This window comes from Durio zibethinus, chromosome 25, assembly GCF_047325235.1.
Source record: "Durio zibethinus cultivar Kanyao isolate XHJ-2024 chromosome 25, ASM4732523v1, whole genome shotgun sequence".
Lineage (NCBI taxonomy): Eukaryota > Viridiplantae > Streptophyta > Magnoliopsida > Malvales > Malvaceae > Durio > Durio zibethinus.
The window spans coordinates 11,810,272-11,829,994 of NC_143186.1; the positions used below are offsets into that span (position 1 = coordinate 11,810,272).

Consider the following 19,723-nt stretch of genomic DNA (forward strand, 5'->3'; position numbering starts at 1 on the left):
TTAAGGTAAATATTGGGTGTTAATGCTAAGACGAGTCTTTGGATGAAGAACATTCTTATACCCATTTCGACAAGCTCAAGTCATTCTTTGTAGTTATCTTTTGACTTCTTTTTTTGCCCAATCAATATACTAAGAATGTTATCACAATCATTCTTTTCTATATGTATCACATTAAGATTGTGATCACAATAGAAGATATTTAATATTTTAATTCAAAATAAATTTTTTGGATAAAAAATAATATTTTTTTATTATGATTTCCACGTAAAATAATATTTTTAATAAAAAAATATTATTTTAGTATTTAAAATGGTATGAATTTTTTTAAAAGGATTTTGAAAATTTTAACTTAATTTTAATTTTTGAAAATCTATTTTTTATTAACAAATTATGTTACAATAAAAATATAAAATATTATTTTAAATTTAATATTTTATAAAATATATCTAAATTATAAAAAATTTCAAGATAGTAGCATCCTTGGTTTGTAAACTTTTAAGCAAAGTTTTATTTTGATCTTTTTCTGCTATATGAGATGCCAATTGACGTCATTCCCATGGCATCAATTGGTGTTGACCATCAATTTAAACGATTCATAGAGAAAAAGATCAAAATAAGATAATTTTGAATAATTAGGGATCAAACTAAAACTTTTTAAGATTAGAGACTAATATAGAATTTGATTTAAAATTTAGGAACAAAAGGTGTTATTAATTTTATTACATGATAGTTGATACTCATGTATAATTATAAGAAATTATATAACTTATTCCAAAATATTACATTGATATATTCACCCATTATAATTAAAAATATATAAAATTTATTTTAAATCATATTGTAAATTACAAATGTATATTAATTTGATAAATTTTTTAATAATTTTAATAAATCATTGCTTGTGTTATATTTATTATTTTATTAAATTAATATTCTAAATAAAATTATATTTAATTTGGTCTCAATTATTTCGAATTAATTTTGAATCATTTCGTTGTTGAACTTTTCGATTTTGTATCATTTGGAATTCAAGAATTTGAGTTGATTTGGGTAAGGTGGTTTTCAAATTTTTAGTTGGACGGGTTAACGTTGTTGACATTTTATGATAAACCGAGTCGGCTTGGCTTTGAATCGCGGCAAATTGGGTGACTTTTTTGGGCCCAGACTTGACATGTCTTTTTCCTTTTTCGGTCGAGAAAGGAATCGTGCATAACTTAAACTAAGGTAAGGTACATCCTAACCCTATCAGTATCATCTAGTAAGAGGGGCATAATACAAATCAAAGGGTAGTCTGGAACAAGGAAACTTTTGGCAATGCGTAGTCTGACCTTAAGACAAGTTTATTTTTAGGGTTTGCATTTTATTTTACTTTTTTTTCACTAGAATCAAGAGTCTTCTACTAATAAATCACACAATTATTTATTTGCTCTTTTAAGCTTGCTTGTGAAAAGTTTGAATTAATTTTTTGTTAACATCCATTTGAAACAAAAGTTTTTAAGAAAAAATGTTTTTTTTTTTTTTGAAATTTTTGTATTGGTTCACATGAAAAATGTAGGATTGTTTGTGAAATTAATGGATGTTCATGGCTTCGTCCAAGAAACGCTTTCATGGCTTCATCGGCGAAAACTAAGTTTGGCAAGACTGAATTAAGAAAAGGAACTATGAAGGTTGGTAGAGAAGGACATGGCTATTTGAAATAAAGAAAAGCAAATAGAATTGAAAGTTGAACATTTTGGAATTCAATAGGGTTGGAGAATAATAATTCTGCACATTCCACATACAATTTGATCTTTAATCACTTTTTGATGTACATATATATGAGGGAAAGGGAGAGAGGAAAAGAATTTTCAATTTCTTTTTCTTTTTTAAAATTCTTTTGCTAATTTTTAGGGTTGAATTACGATATATAATCTTTGGGCATGATTATGTCAAAATCACTAACAGTCCATTCTGCTATTTCATCATTGCTGATGTATATTTCAACACCCAAATCAATTGATGGCCAATGTCTCTCCACAGGTTTTGTGCCTGGATCCTGCCATATCAACCAACATGTATAAGAAATTAGTATGAAAAAACAACCGTAAATATATAGTTGGCAAGTATTAATTATAATTTTTTTACTTTTTGTAAGATTTATTTGATTATAGTTATGAATTATAAAACTTGAAACTTAATTCAATTTATTTATACAATCACACTTAAAGAGTAGCATCCAATAATTTTGAGGTTTAAATCACATCACTTGTAACTTTTCTCCTATTTTTACATTACAACCTCTTTTGTACAAAAAAAAATATATATAGATTTGCATACCTGGTAAAAATAAATTGCTTGAGATAGTCTACCAACATCAAGCTCCCAAGTTCTTGGATCTCCAATCCAACCTTCACCCTTCTTGGTAGGATACCCATAATCACCCCAAACTTTATGGGGCAAAATCTGCAATATCTCCTGTGGTTGAGGATTGCTATAGGCATCACATAAATTGTATGGTTCCTCAGGGTGCTCACCATTACCTGGGGAGCAATAAATATGGTAAGCATCGTAGGGGAAGTTGTTCTTATCAGTTCGATGGATACGAGTCCCATTCGGAAGTGTGTGGTAAGGCGGGCAGGCATCGAGATGGTCCGGCTTGCACCATGCTTCGACGTTAGGGTTTATGATCATCTCACTGTACCTTGTAACATCTGTGGTCACATCCCCATCACAAGGCTTTCCATTGTTTTTCCAACAACTTCCCATGTCTAAGAGGTAAAACTGGCTTTTTGGACCTCCTCCTTTGGTTATGCTTAGTGTAAATCTCACTTTGAAATTGGGTGACCTTGGAACCTATGTTATATGTCAAATGTGGAACAATTTAATTATTGAATTATAAATATTTTTTAAAAATTATTTCATCCATTAATAGCAGTGAAGTTTTTAAACTCTTTGGGATGTATCAGTTTCTTAATCACATTTGTGAAAAAACAATTTCTTGACAGTCTATCAAAATTAATGAACTCTATTTAAACATGATTGAAATTCGGTATGCATTTGTATGTATTATTACCGTGAACGAGTAATACTTGGACCATCATTTTTATTCCAATTAATTATTTTTATTTCCTAACTTTACATATGAAAAATTCGAAGGAAGAAGCATGGATTTGAAGTTTTTTAGACCTCAATTATCCTAAAGAGAAGTAAAACTTGTATCTATATATTTCATTAGATTGAAAATTGAAGTAATGAGAAGAAGAAATGACTTACAATTTTAGACATACCCCTTGTCTGATAATGATACCCACCAGAAAACCCTATTGTGGCATCAGATCTTAAGTATAGCATTAGCCATGGATACCTCGATGAGGTCTTCAAAAAATGATGAAAAATTGTCATAAAGGTTTTGGGACCGCCAGACGTAAAAGATGATGTTTAAAATCGAGGAAAATAAAAAAGGAGGGAGTCACCACCAATCTTTGTTAGGGTGTGATTGACTACCCAAAAGTTTATCTTTTTAATAAAACTATAAAAACGGATTTAAAGTTTATCAAAAAGATAATTTCGGTCTATGAAAAACCAGGTTGGATCAAGGAGTCGGTTACGCGTGGGAAAGGATTAGCACCCCTACAACGCCCATAAATTGGTACCATTTAATTACGCACTATTTTTGGTGTTGGATAAAAATAATTTTTAATTTGAAATTTAACACTAATTCTCTTCACTTAAAAAAATAAAATTTTGCTAAAATATTTATTTAGAACTATTAAGAAAATCTTTAAGTTAAAAAATTATCTTAAAATTCTCCATCGTCTAGGCAGAATTTAAAATAACTCTTTTTGCTTAAGATTTAACACAACAATCCTTAAAATGAAATAGCACTCTTTATAGAAAATTGTTGGTGACTCTCCAACATCTAGGCAGAGTATCAAAAATTATTTTTTTCGGAATGTTATTTTTATTTTATTTTGTAATATCATAATTTTTTTTAAAAGTAGCACAAATAAAAATTAACGACAGAATAATACAAATAAATACTAATAATAACATGCTAATGTGTATGTCAATGAATGTTATGTAAAATGAAATGTAATTTAAAAGTTGGATTCTTAAGTATAATGAGACCACCCTAACTCTCCAACATCTAGGCAGAGCTTAAGTGTGATTGTTTATATTTAAGATCCTTATTTACTATTATACTTTTTATTTATTAATTTCATTATTAATGCAAATTAAGAAATCTTGTGAAAAGACTTAACGAAGTAAAATTTCCTAAATACCCCATCATCTAGGCGACATTCGGGAACAAATTGCTTCAAATAGAATTTTCACACGTGTCTTTAGGATTTTTAGGACTTTGGATTTTAAGAGGTTTTGAATTTTAGGAGATTTTGGATTTTTAGGGGGTTTTAACAACTTAGGATTTTGAAAATTAAAAATTAGTGTTTAAGGTTTAAGTAAAACGCGAACATCTCTAAAAATCTCCATCATCTAGGCGGACTTTCGGAGCATGTTCAATTTTTTATAATTTTTGAAAACTAATTAAAAATTGCTTTTGTTTTTTTTTTTTTTATGAAAATTTATAATAATTCCCCAACATCTAGGCGAAATTATTTTTTAAAAAAATATTTTTTATTCCCTCCAACATCTAGGTAGGGAAAATATAATAATAATGATAATTTTTTTTGAGCAATTTTAATATATATTTAATTATTATTTGTTTTCAATTTTATTATTATTAAAACAATTAAACATTTATTCTAACAAATTTAGAAATTTATCATGCATAAATATAAAAATATACTTAAAATAACAAAAATAATAATATAAAAAAATTCAAAAAATTTTTTTTTTACCTGAACCGGACCGGTCAACGGTCCGATCAACGCTGGTCTGGACCGATCTGATCGGTTCGACTGTTCAATCAGCGGTTTGGTAATCCGATGGTTCAGACCGATTTACTGGCGGTTCATCTGAGCCGGTTCAAGGTTGGCTGAAGCGGGTTGGTGGGTCGATTTACGCGGATCTCGGGTCGGGTCACGGGCACGCGCGCGGATCTTCCCTGGTCCAGACGACGTTGTTTTGGCTCTTTGTTCCCCTATAAAAGACTCATATTTTTTTTTCAGCTCATTCCTTCCCCCTTTCAGAAAAAAATTTTTTAGAGCTTTTTGGGAGAGCTCTTAGGTTCCGCCGGCGTCCGGCGTCGGACCGCCACTCCGGTCGTCGTCTGGGTCATCGCCGGCGGCCGTCGTCGGCGATTTAAAACACCAAAAAGCTTTCAGAAGCTCCTTTCAATGAGATCTTTCCAGATCCGACGTCCGTTTTACCAGAAACAGCCCCGATCAACGTAGATCAGGGCTCAAAGTTTCTGTTTCCTTTCTCTTTTTCTCTTTTTTTTGTTATGAAAAAGTCACTGATGATTTCTTTGCTTGTTTACAGGGCTTTCTGGCGCTGAGGTTCCTCCATACGGGGAGGACTGTTTGACTTTTTTTTTGTTTCTGTTTTTGTGTTTATGTTTTCGTGGTTGCTGTGGGTTGAAAGATTTTCTTTGGTGTGTCTGGGTGTCTGAGAGGGTATTGTAGGCAGTGTGTCTGGAGGTGAAGAACTGTCCGAAAGATTTCGAGAAGTGATCTCCGTGAGAGAGGTTGAAGGGGGTTCGAGAGGGCTTTTTTTTAAGAATGGGTTCAGATCCATATTTGAATGGGTTCAAAAGGAGATCTAAGTGGTTGTAGGGTGGCTGTAGGTGGCTGTAGGATGGTGAGTGTGGGGGCTGGTCAGATGGCTGTAGGGTGGCTGGTCGGGGGCGACAGCAAGCCAGCCACCCTATTTTTTGTTTTTTTATTTTTTTATGTTTTTTTATATAATTAATAATTATTATTTTATTTTAAATTATTATTATTATTATTATTGTTATTAAAATTAAAACAGTAGACCCGGACAAAATCGATGTCTATAGCTGTCCATCTTTGCACATTACTGAGAATCAGGAATAGGGCAAAAACAAAGACAACGATTTTGTTCGAATCATTTTTTTTTTTTTGTTTTTAAAAACACAAAACGATTGGGATGATACCACAAGTCGAAAAATAATAAATCGATCGAGATAATATCACGAATCAAATTTATGCCGTGAGGTCTTACAAATCATGCTCGAAGTCTTACAGAATCATGCCCGAAGGTCTTACAGAATTGACTGGGATAATACCGCAAGTCAAAAGATAAAGAATTGATCGGGATAACACCGTAAATCAAATTTATGCCTGAAAGTCTTAGAAATCATGCCTAGAGGTCTTATAGAATTATGCCCGGAGGTGTTATAGATTATGCCCGGAAGTCTTAGAGATTATGCCCGGAGGTCTTACAAATTTCAAAATCTTTGAATGCTCTTCATAATCAGAGGCGATGAAACTTTAAAATTTGAAAATCTTTTAATCTTGAAAGTCATGCGTAGAGGCTTTTAAAGATTATGCCCGGAGGTCTTACAAATCTCAAAATCTTTGAATGCTCCTTATAATCAGAGGCAATGAAACTTTAAAAATTTTAATTTTTTTTTTGAAAATGTTTTTTTTAAAATCAGAGTTAATGAATGCAATCAATGATACAAATGTCCATCTTGATTAAATGATGCTAATGGAAATGTTGATAAAAATACAAATCTCAATGCAAATGTAAGAATACCAATGCTTGATGCAACTATATTTGACAATGACAATGTTTTTTTCATGTAAATGCTTCTACAAATACCTTTTCTTAGGATGCGGATGCCATGGTTGTGCAAATACGATTTTTTTTATGGTGCGAATGCAAATATCTTGTGCAAGTGCAAATGCAAGTGATGCAAATATAAATGTCTTTCTTATGGTACGGATGTAATTGATGCAAATGCAAATATCCCTTTCATGATGCACAGATGAGCAATGCAAATTTGAATATCTCTATTTTTTTTTTGTAGGTTAAATGTCTTTTCATGATACAAGTAATGCAAATGCAAGATCTTTCAAAAGGTTATGCATCGAGAATTTTTATTTTGGATAGAACTTTGAAACTCTAAAACTTCTTTTGGGGTCAAATAAACTGGGCTTAAATTTTATTGAAGGCCAGCTAAACTGGGCTTAAAACCTCATTTGAGGCCAGATAAACTGGGCTTAAATATCATTGATGGTCAGATAAACTGGCTTAAATCTTCATTTGAGGCCAGATAAACTGGGCTTAAAGCTTCATTAATGGCCAGATAAACTAGGCTTAAATCTTTATTAATGGCCAGATAAACTGGGCTTAAAGCTTCATTAATGGCCAGATAAGCTGGGCTTAAAGCTTCATTGATGGCCAGATAAACTGGGCTTAAATCTTCATTTGACCAGATAAACTGGGCTTAAAGCCTCATTGATGGCCAGATAAGCTAGGCTTAAAGCTTCATTAATGACCAGATAAATTGGGCTTAAATATCATTGATGGCCAGATAAACTGGGTTTAAATGCTTCATTAATGGTCAGATAAATTGGGCTTAAATCTTCATTGATGGTCAGATAAACTAGGCTTAAAACTTCATTAATGGTCAGATAAACTGGGCTTAAAGTTTCATTGATGGTCAGATAAACTGGGCTTAAAACTTCATTAATGGCCAGATAAACTGGGCTTAAAGCTTCATTAATGACCAGATAAACTGGGCTTAAATGTCATTGATGGCCAGATAAACTGAGCTTAAAACTTCATTTGAGGCCAGATAAACTGGGCTTAAAACTTTATTAATGGTCAGATAAACTGGACTTAAATCTTCATTGATGACCAGATAAACTGGGCTTAAAACTTCATTAATGACCAGATAAACTGGGCTTAAAGTTTCATTGATGGTTAGATAAACTAGGTTTAAAGCTTCTAAAGCTTCATTGATGGCCAGATAAACTGGGCTTAAATGTCATTGATGGCCAGATAAATTGAGCTTAAAACTTCATTTGAGGCCAGATAAACTGGGCTTAAATCTTCATTTGAGGCCAGATAAATTGGGCTTAAAGTGTCATTGATGGCGAGATAAATTGGGCTTAAAGTTTCATTGATGACTAGATAAACTAAGCTTAAAGTTTCATTGATGGCCAGATAAATTGAGCTTAAAGCTTCATTGATGGCCAGATAAACTGGGCTTAAATGTCATTGTTGGTCAGATAAACTAGGCTTAAAGCTTCATTAATGGCCAGATAAGCTGGGCTTAAAGCTTCATTAATGGCCAGATAAACTAGGCTTTAAATTTTTTTTTTTATAATTTGACGATCCCTATAAAAAATGAAAAATGTGAGGATTTTCTTTCCAAATGGATGTAATAGTTCTATAGATAGTGATGTTGATTCAAAATGTTTCAATCCTTGGAGGGAGTGAAAGAGGCATATAAGCTCACAAATGAAACACAAGCTTTTCTAAAAGCATGAATTCCTTGAAAATCAAACATATTCAATATTTTTCTTAGTCTCCAAATGCGACATTTTGATAGATGTCAAGATCAGCTTTAAGGGCTTGAGATTTTAAAGGGTTATATGGGAATAATCAACCCATCTCAGACTTCTATGGCTTTGATATTTCAGGTCTTTCAAAAATGTTTGGCTTTACTTTTGTTTAGCATCCACCATAATTAGCATCAGGAGTGACCTTTTAGGGTTGGCTCTAGACTGCCCTTTTGAGGGTTTTCACCTTAGAGCCACTTTTATTTTTATTTTTCTCTTTTTTTTTTTTTACACACCATGCACTTGAGAATTCAAATCTAATCCAAAAGAGGAAAAGAATTTTTTTTCAAAAAGAAAAACTAAAAAAATTCATGTTCATTTTTTCAAGAGAAACTTTTCAAGTTTAAGCTTTTATGCCTAATCCAATATGGACTTTTTAAAGGTTGTAATGTAGGTTAAGGTTCATGGTTGCCAAAGAAAAGGATAAAAAAGCCCAAAACAAGTATTTGAGGGTATTTAAAACTAAGGATCATTTTTCATTGGAAGGATACACTCTAAGGTATATTATATTTTATGCTTTCCACCCATTCATTTCTTTTTTTTTTTTATTCTTCCTTTCCTTTCTTTTTTTTTTACATCTTTTCACTGAATGGATTCAAAACTTTTATGAACTTTTATACTGGGTTTGTGCCCCTATCACATGAGATTCCATTAGACATTTTCATTCTTATCCTTCAAATGCATTCTTTTTTTTTTACCCCCAATATGGAAGGTGATCTTTAGTCATGGTTTGAAAAAATTCAATCAGGCTTAAAAGGGTAACAAGAGATAAATTTTTATTTTTGTGAAGAGATAATGAAAGATAGCCATTTGTCACTTCAAGCATAAACACTTAAATTGAAGACTACTCTTCAAGAAAATGAACTTGAAAAAAGGTTTTTTATCTTAAAAAAAATTTTTTGGTTTTTTTTTTTTTCAAAACCTTGACTTTGTCATGACCTTTTTGGATTTGCTGAAATTTTTTTAGTGCATGAAGTCATAATCAATTTTTTTTTCTCTCTTTTTTTTGTTTTGTTTTTTTTTTTGCCCCCATAGCTCACACTTAGATTCATTTTGCCAGTAACACATTTTTATGAAAGATGCCCTATTTTAGCAAACCACCCAAGAGAATGGTAATTACAAGGGAAGGGTCATATGAAATGGATAAGAAAAGGATTATGTGGGGCAAACATGTTTAAGGTATCAAATGATCAAAGTTACTCCACAAAAAAAGAACAAAAGGGTTAATCATAACTCAAGTTGCCTTAGAGGTAAGGAGGTATTTTTTTTCTGACAAATATACCTCAAGACAAAGGATCGAGTTAATTTTGGGATAAAAAGCTGAAAGGGTAGTATGCTTAAGTGCATTTTACAAGATTTGGATTTGAAAATTTTGGAACTGCAGCATAATCTTGTCATATCAAATTATCACATTTGAATTCCAAAAAAAAAGAAGAAAAAGAAAGTCATATAAACTTGATTTCCTCGAAACCACATATTTTTCAATGGCTGTTTCATTTGTTCATTACCTTAGAAAAAAAATTACCTTTTGATATAACAACAATATCAAGTGAAAATAAGGTTCACAAATTTGAATTCAAGGCTATCAAGGGGACATGACTGATGAAATGGGGTCAACTGAATGAGCAGATTGGCATTTAGGTATTTGAAAAATTTTTTAATAGTGATCGCCAATTCATCTTAGACTTAAAACTTCATTTTTTCTTTTTTTTTTTACTTTTTTTTCAAGATATTTCTTTAGCCTCGGTACTTAACCACATAGGGCTTTATTCATATCTAACATCCTTCCTCTTTTTTTTTTATAGAAAAATCAACTATATATCGAAACTTACACGAAATAAAACACTATGATGCACAATGTTTACTCATGCAATGCAAACCTTAAGACTTGACCAAAAAAAATTTATTATCTAGATCATACTCTTGAGGTGATATTCAAAGTTACATAAACAAAAGTTTTTCCGTTGATGTTTCAACTTTAGCATCACTAACTTGTAACTTTACTACTATCAATCATCAAAACCACCAGCTAGCTTTTTAAACTTTACAGTATCTGCGTCGATCAAAGCTTGAACTTTATCCTTGAAGGTAGTACAATCTTTTATGGAATGCCCCTTAACTCTATCATGAAATTCACATTTAGCATTAGGATCATACCATTTTGGGTACAAAGGCTTTCTGGGTCTTACAGGAACAACAGAGATCATATGATTCTCTATCAGCAAAGTAAAGAGCTCAGTGTAAGGTATCGAAAGTGAATGATACACTTTGGCTTTCTTTCTCTTACGACTCTGTGAATGGCTTAAGTTGATCCTTGGTTCTGTTCTTGGTGAAGGAATTTGAGCACACAGATGAAGTGGTTGAGAAAAATCATCGATCAAAAATATTGGTTGGGGGTAATATGGTAACCATTGTGAATAATCATCCGTTGGATCTTCCTGCATCATGGTGAGATTTCTCTCATTTTGCCCTTTAACAATTATTTTTTGGGCTTGTTTTACAAAAATATCTCTTCTTTTTTCATCACCAGTATTTATAATTCTTCCCCTTCTTATCCCATCCTCAATTCTACCCACAGTAAATAATAAATTCGTAAACTCTGATGAAGTATTACTGATCAACTTATCATAATATGGAAAAAGAAGGGTATCCATAACAGGGAATTCAACTCTCTATTGGTAAGAGGTGGTTGTACCTACGATGCCATATTCTTTCATCTAACAGCATATTCTTTATAGCTTCCATTAGGGTTTTTTCTCATATTTTGAAGGGTTAATCGGTCCAGAGCCAACTCCAACATATACTGGTATTGCTTCAAGAATGCCCGTGATAAATCTCTTCAAGTACGAATTTGACTGCTTTTCAAACTATGATACCAATTAGCTGCTGTTCCACTCAAACTTTCTTGAAAGACATGAATAAGCAGCTTTTCATCACCAGTATACCCAACCATTTTGTGATAGTATTGAGCCAAATGTATTTTAAGACATCCAGTTTTGTTATACTTCTTAAAATTTAGGGCTTTAAATTTTGATGGAATAACGAGATCAGGCACTAGACTAAACTCGTTGGAGCCAGCATTCTCATAGACATCATGGCTTTCAATTATTTTCAATTCTCTTTCAACAGATCATACTTATCTTTCATCACTATATCTTTTGATGGATCGGCACCCTTTTCAATTTTTTCAATTCTTTATAATCATCCATATTAGGCACAGTAATGAAGTCATGAGAAGTATGCCCAGGATTGATATTTGTCTGAATTGATGGCATCTTGGCAGGAAGGCCAACATAAGATTGATGATTTACTGGAGGTACCTGCAGAATATGAGAGTCTTGAATATATGTGAACCCAGATGGATACAATGGTGTCTTAATAGCTGTTTCCTCCCTTGCCCTGTGTGTTTCAACAATTCTTTTTCCTTTAGTCAACTTTGCTAAAATCTATTTTAATTCTGCCAACTGTCTGTTCATGTTTTATTGCATTCCTGTAACTGTTTCACTGATATCTCCTTGGGCCTTTTCTACTCTGTCCATTCGATTGGCATCTTCATTTTCCATGATTCTGGTATTGACTTGAATGTTATAAGCGTGCAGACTCAACTGACCTTATTTTTTAGAATAGCTATCCTTGAACATTTTATTAATTACCAGAAGTCAGAAATGTATGGCACGAATTCTATTATATAAAAAAAATTGCTTCGAAGGTTTGACGAAAGTATATTTACAATTATCATTCCTTGTCCTTAGCTGGCATGAAAAATAATGAATTCAAGCAAATGATGCATGATATGCAAGTCAAATTTTGTTACTTTAGTGAGGGGAAACTTGAATTCCAACCTACATTCAAAATGGGTCATCTAGATATATCCTTTCTGTCTCAAAAGTTTGGTGAAAACATACTTGCAACTATCATTCTTTCTTACACTCTTTCAGGCATGCCAATAAAATAAACAGATACATCAATTCATAGAAAATCTAGGTTAAAAGAAGTTTCCATTCATTTTCAAAAGCATCAAGTTTACATATTATGAACGATTCTAGGGTTAGGGCCAAAAGGTGCCAGACCTGCTCTCACTTCCCTTTGTCTCACCTAAAAAATAATTGACTATGATTACTAGAAAGGATAACTCTTTGCTTAAAAAGCTTTTTATTCATCATCTTGACCAACTTTACTATTACCTGCAGCACTGCCTACTATTTCGACATGGATCAAAGAAGGGTTCTTATGAATAACTGGTTTCATCTTGACATCAAAACTCAGATATCCGACTTTCATCAATCTCTGCACCCTATGTTTCAAAGCTATGCAACCTTTCAAAGAATGGCCCACAACACCAAAATGGTATTCACATTGGGCATTAGGGCTATACCATTTAGGAAAAGGTGGTTTGTGAGGTTCAACAGGGATAGGGGCAATGAGGTAATTCCCTATGAGCAATGGATATAACTCTATGTAGGATATGAGTATTGGATCAATAGGAGCTTTTTCTTTGGTGTTACCAGAGTTTTTTTGTCTTATGGTTGGTTTGCTTTGCTGAAAAAGTGTTGGTATAGTTGGTCTTGAGGTGAATTGAGAAACTCTGGGTCGAAGATCGGGTTTAAAAGGTAATGACGGGATATCATGCTGAACAAGCGATTGTGAAATATGAGATGGTGGATATGGGTTCAAGTGTGAAATTCTTGGTGGTTGCATGAAAATTGGGGGTCTAATCCTAGGTGTTTGGAAAGGAGGTTGAAAATGGTCATAAGGAGGATTTAGGTATGGGTTAGGACTCGAGATAGTTGGTGATGGTTGTTTGAAGCCAAGTGACTCCTTATTGGAAATCAAACTCTTGAGTTCAGTCATTTGCGTGGCTTGTTCACTAATTCCTCTCTTGAGTTCGCCTAAACTTCGATCACTGTTCAAATCACCCAATACTTTAGCATGCTCTGACAGAGTGCTGGAACTAACGAGAGCCAATTAACCTTGACTTGACGGTAGTGACAACGGTTTTTGAGGAGGAACAAATTCAACTCCATCACTACATTTAACCATTTCTATCAATTGAGCCATCTATAGTTTCATCTCTCGAAGCTCAAGCCATAATTCCTCTTGATTCAACTCTAAAGCACTAATCCTTGCTTCCAATTGATCTCTCATTTTCATCACTCTGATTCTCACCAAGACAGACATTTTATTCCAGAACTTAGATAAAAAATTCTAGACTATTACCCTTATTGAATGAATATCACAAAAACAAGACACACAAAGTATGTTTATGAATACATGAATATGAGAATGTCACAAAATGCATATATACTCATGACAATGGATTTTTATATGTACAAAGACCTAAATAAAAATTTTCGTCAACCATGAATGTGTATGCAAAAAAATGCAATGTTATGTTACAAGAATGGTGGGATATGAAATGCAATGTATGTTCCATACGACCCTATTATTCATGAATCTATATGCATGAAATGCAATGACATATTTACGTGAATGATGAAATGTATTCTTATGACTAATGCAGCATACTTGTATGGAATGCACGGACCTACTGTATGTATGAGATATGTATGTATGAAATGCAATGCATGTGTTATGCTAGCTTAATAAGGTAAACACTGCCTTAAGATACGTAATGAGATAGAATGCATGTACTACTTGTCAAGAAGTGCATGGGATGCATGTGCATGAAGTAAAATACGTGTGTTACTTATTGATATGGATATGATGGAATGCACGTATTATCCTATTATAATGCACATGGGGTGAGATACATGTATGATGTATGAAATGCGAAGGATGAAATAAAATACGAAAAAAAAATTTATTTTGAGAAGGAAAAAAAAAAGAAATAAGGCTTGAAAATTAGTCTTTATTCGACCAATAAACAAAGAATTTAAAAAAAATCCTTAATCTTTGGAAATGTTCTTTTGTCTTTTTTTTTTTTCAATGATTGACCTAAAATAAATACCACATATTCAAATATAATGCACACAATCAAAGATTATAAAAAATAAAAAAATGACTCGAGAATTCAAAACAAACAAGTAAGAGAAATAATATAACAACCATACAACCAAATAATATAATGTATAATGTCCTAATTTTGGTAATTTTTGAAAAAGGTGGCATGGCTCTATCCTAGGTAGGTTTCCTATGGCTCACGATATGTTGGGTTATGATTTATATGTCTAAAGGTTCCCAGACTATTCATCACATTATTGCCTATTAGAAACTAATGAGGTTCCCCGATCTTCACCCATTATGGGTTATTAACGAAAAGGGTTCAATCTGAGTGGAAGTATTTTGCTAGCAAATACGGAGGTTATCACCTCACGAGAGCATAGCTACTTCACTTCCTCTTAAAAGGGATGGAGCCCGGGAATAGAGCTCATGCATGCGAATGAATATGGAAAGTGTGTGTAAAGCAATGTATTAATCAAAATAACATGAATAAATCAAAATGAAGTAATAACTAACACCTAATTTATTTTATTTATTAACATGAATGTTTTCAAAAAATAGAATAAAAGAAATTAAATTAAATATCAAATAAAATCAATTAAATCCAACTATTGTCAATAGCGCATAATTAAAATTTTGGCATGACTCTCAAATAAGTCCCCAGTGGAATCACCAAGCTGTCATAACGATTTTGGGACCGCCAGACGTAAAAGATGATGTTTAAAATCAAGGAAAATAAAAAAGTAGGGAGTCGCCACCAATCTTTGTTAAGGTATGATTGGCCACCCAAAAATTTATCTTTTTAATAAAACTATAAAAACGGATTTAAAGTTTATCAAAAAAATAATTTCGGTCTATGAAAAATCAGGTTGGGTCTGGGAGTCGATTACGCGTGGGGAAGGATTAGCACCCCCACAATGCCCATAAATTGGTACCATTTAATTACGCGCTATTTTGGGTGTTGGATAAAAATGATTTTTAATTTAAAATTTAACACTAATTCCCTTCACTTAAAAAAATAAAATTTTGCTAAAATATTTATTTAGAACTATTAAGAAAATCTTTAAGTTAAAGAATTATCTTAAAATTCTCCATCGTCTAGGCAGAATTTAAAATAACTCTTTTCGCTTAAGATTTAACACAACAATCCTTAAAATGAAATAGCACTCTTTATAGAAAATTGTTGGTGACTCTCCAACATCTAGGCAGAGTACCAAGAATTATTTTTTTTGAAATGTTATTTTTATTTTATTTTGTAATATCATAATTTTTTTTAAAAGTAGCACAAATAAAAATTAAAGACAGAATAGTACAAATAAATACTAATAATAACATGCTAATGTGTATGTCAATGAATGTTATGTAAAATGAAATGTAATTTAAAAGTTGAATTCTTAAGTATAATGAGACCACCCTAACTCTCCAACATCTAGGCAGAGCTTAGGTGCGACTGTTTATAGTTAAGATCCCAATTTACTATTATACTTTTTATTTATTAATCTCATTATTAATGCAAATTAAGAAATCGTGTGAAAAGACTTAACGAAGTAAAATTTCCTAAATACCCCATCATCTAGGTGGCATTCGGGAACAAATTGCTTCAAATAGAATTTTCACACGTGTCTTTAGGATTTTTAGGACTTTGGATTTTAAGAGGTTTTGAATTTTAGGGGATTTTAGATTTTTAGGGGGTTTTAATAACTTAGGATTTTGAAAATTAAAAATTAGTGTTTAAGGTTTAAGCAAAATGCGAACATCTCTAAAAATCCCCATCATCTAGGCGGACTTTCGGAGCATGTTCAATTTTTTATAATTTTTGAAAACTAATTAAAAATTTCTTATGTTTTTTTTTTATGAAAATTTATAATAATTCTCCAACATCTAGGCGAAATTATTTTTTAAAAAAATATTTTTTATTCCCTCCAACATCTAGGCAGGAAAAATATAATAATAATGATAATTTTTTTTTAGCATTTTTAATATATATTTAATTATTATTTGTTTTCAAATTTATTATTATTAAAACAATTAAACATTTATTCTAACAAATTTAGAAATTTATCATGCATAAATATAAAAATATACTTAAAATAACAAAAATAATAATATAAAAATTCAAAAAAAAAAAATTTTTTACCTGAACTGGATCGGTCAACGCTGGTCTAAACCGGTTTGACCAATTTGACGGTTCAATCAGCGATTCGACGATCCAACAGTTCGGATCGGTTTATTGGCGGTTCATCTGAACCGATTCAAGGTTGGCTAAAGCGGGTTGGTGGGTCAGTTTGCGCGGATCTCGGGTCGGGTCACGGGCGCGTGCGCAGATCCTCCCTGGTCCAGACGACATCGTTTTGGCTCTTTGTTCCCCTATAAAAGACTCTTTTTTTTTTTTCAACTCATTCCTTCCCCCTTTCCGAAAAAAAATTTTCAGAGCTTTTTGGGAGAGATCTTAGGTTCCGTCGGCGTCTGGCGTCGGACCGTCGCTCCGGCAGCGGTCTGGGTCGTCGGCGGTTGAAAAGACCAAAAAGCTTCTAGAAGCTCCTTTCAACGAGATCTTTCCAGATTCGACGTTCGTTTTACCAGAAACAGTCCCGATCAGCGTAGATTGGGGCTCAAAGTTTCTGTTTCCTTTCTCTTTCTCTCTTTTTTTTTATGAAAAAGACACTGATGATTTCTTTGCTTGTTTACAAGGCTTTCTGGCGCTGAGGTTCCTCCCTACAAGGAGGATTGTTTGACTTTTTTTTTTGTTTCTGTTTTTGTGTTTCTGTTTTCGTGCTTGGTGTGGGTTGAAGGATTTTCTTTGGTGTGTCTGGGTGTCTGAGAGGGTATTGTAGGCAGTGTGTCTGGAGGTGAAGAACTGTCCGAAAGATTTCGAGAAGGAATCTCCGAGAGAGAGGTTGAAAGGGGTTCGATAGGGCTTTTTTTTTTAGAAGGGGTTCAAATCCGTATTTGAATGGGTTCAAAAGGGGATCTAGGTGGTTGTAGGGTGGCTGTATGTGACTGTAGGCTGGTGAGTGTGGGGGTCAGAGGGCTATAGGGTGGCTGGTCGGGGGCGGCAGCAAGCCAACCACCCTACTTTCTGTTTTTTTATTTTTTTGTGTTTTTTTATATAATTAATAATTATTATTTTATTTTAAATTATTATTATTATTATTATTATTAAAACAATAGACCCCGACAAAATTGGTGTCTACAAAAATCCAACTTCCTTTTCCAATTTCCTTTACCCATGTCACATTATAATAAGAAGTGTCATTGCCAATCACACCATTTCTAACATTAGCGTCTAAATCCCATGTCCCATAGAAGCTTCCCCTCAGTGTATTGTTATCCATCCCGTGAATGCTAGTATAGTCATGGTATATCGTAGGCATGTTCATGCAACCTTTGCCGAAGCATGGAAACCGAGAATCCTGCCGGAAGGGCTTCGCTTTCTTGCCGTTTTCCGGGCATATAGCAGCTAATGTGTCCATGTTACCACTTTTGAGCATTATCATCCAAAATTGCCATGGCCTTGGTTCATCTTCAACTTGGCATTTTTTTCCCAAATAAATTTCTTTCTCAGCAGCATATAAGTCAATGTCCTTTGCCTTTATTTCTCCATACGACCCATTTAACATTCCGAGCTTGTTATCATCATTATCCACCTTGTGAATTAACCTGACTTTACTCCAAGAAAACAATAAGGAATTGACGAAGTTTAGTGGAGACGTAACAAATTAATAATCGATTTGATAAAAATATGATTCCAATTAAGCCAATAGTTTAAAATCAAATTCCTTCAATGTTCCATAAACTAATTCACTCATTTCAGGATTAAAAATTGATATTAAATCTTTTATGCAGATCACTTTTCATTCTTTTTCTTTTTTTGTGTATGATTTATTTTTTGATTACGCTTTTGCTTGCTTGAATGATTATTGAGTGGGTTTTGACATAACAAAGATGATTGACATTTGACAATTAAGATGATTTACCTGAAGATGTTGTATTGTCAATGTCGAAGCAATCCGCCATTCTTGGACTTCCCATGTCGGAAACCTCTTCACCTACCTCATTGCATTGGTTCCACGACTCATAGCCACCCTGAGATTATCTCTTCTCATTCCAGGATCTCCGATGGCCGATATGTAATGTTTGGTACTAGCCATAACATGAAACTCAAAACAGCAAAAAAACAGCATTATCAGACGCAGACAGCCCCATCTCCAGTATACCTCCATTACCAATTTTCTCTAGCTAGAACTTCCAGATATGGAGAATATATGTTTTGTCACAAATACCAAGCTGCTAGTCCTCCTATTTTATAATGTCTTGTGGCAACAAAAAGAAGTTGTTATGCCAACGAGGCCATAAAGTTGTTATGCCAGCGGGGCCATGTCTTAGCAAGAAAGATAAGGTTTTAATATAATTTTATGTTGGATTTATCTAATTATATATTAATTTGTTTGTTCATTTGTTTGGTTTTTTTTTTTAAATATGAAATACTTAAATTTGGTTAATCATGAATGCAATATCTACTTGCATATATAGTTTTTTTTCTCTCTTTAAAAAATGGGTTGCTATTATCCGCAACTTTGAAAATCTTTATGCATTGCCAATTGAATTGAAATTAGGGAGCTGTAATAGGATTTTCCCACACGTTTAAGGTTTTGACCTCTTTAATTGGAGTTTGGTAGGAAACTTTTGCTAATATCCCTTTGTCTCCATTTCATTTCTGGCAGATATATATGTTCCCAAATTTTCCTTCTGAGCTTTAGCAAACATTGTCATTCGGGCCTTTTATAAATTAATTTGTTCTGATCACACCTTTTTTTTTTTTTTATTAAGTACACAAAAGGAGAAAGAAGGATGCCATTTAATTCTATCCTATCATCTGAACTAGATAATAAGGTGTCATAATTAGCAAGATTCCAATTAATTAATCCCTTTTTTGCTATATATCACTTTTGTCTTCTTTTCTCCATAACTAACTTGACTGTAAGAAATTAACTATAGCCAATTATAAGCTAAAAATATAATTTACAAGTTTCACTTTCAGTGTATTACTAATTATTAGGTAATGGGTAGGTAATCATGTAGCCAACGCAGAAACTGTATTAAGGATAGAGAGGTAAGACAAGAAATTTGTTCATGAGCCCAACTAAATAGTCTCTCCTATTTAGATACTCATGGATTGGGTTCTTCATTTGACCCAAACAATGTCTTGGCCATAGGAGTTTAAGTTAAACTTAACTCAGCTCAGAATTATTATTTTATTAATAAAATTTTTATGTAAATTTAATTTT

The 19,723-nt window shown here is 32.7% G+C and overlaps 1 pseudogene; it reads right to left on the reverse strand.

Moving 5' to 3' along the window:
• Nucleotides 1-1,897: 1,897 nt before the first annotated feature.
• On the reverse strand, nucleotides 1,898-18,781 carry LOC111276317 (uncharacterized; annotated as a pseudogene).
• Between the last annotated feature and the right edge of the window lie 942 nt (nucleotides 18,782-19,723).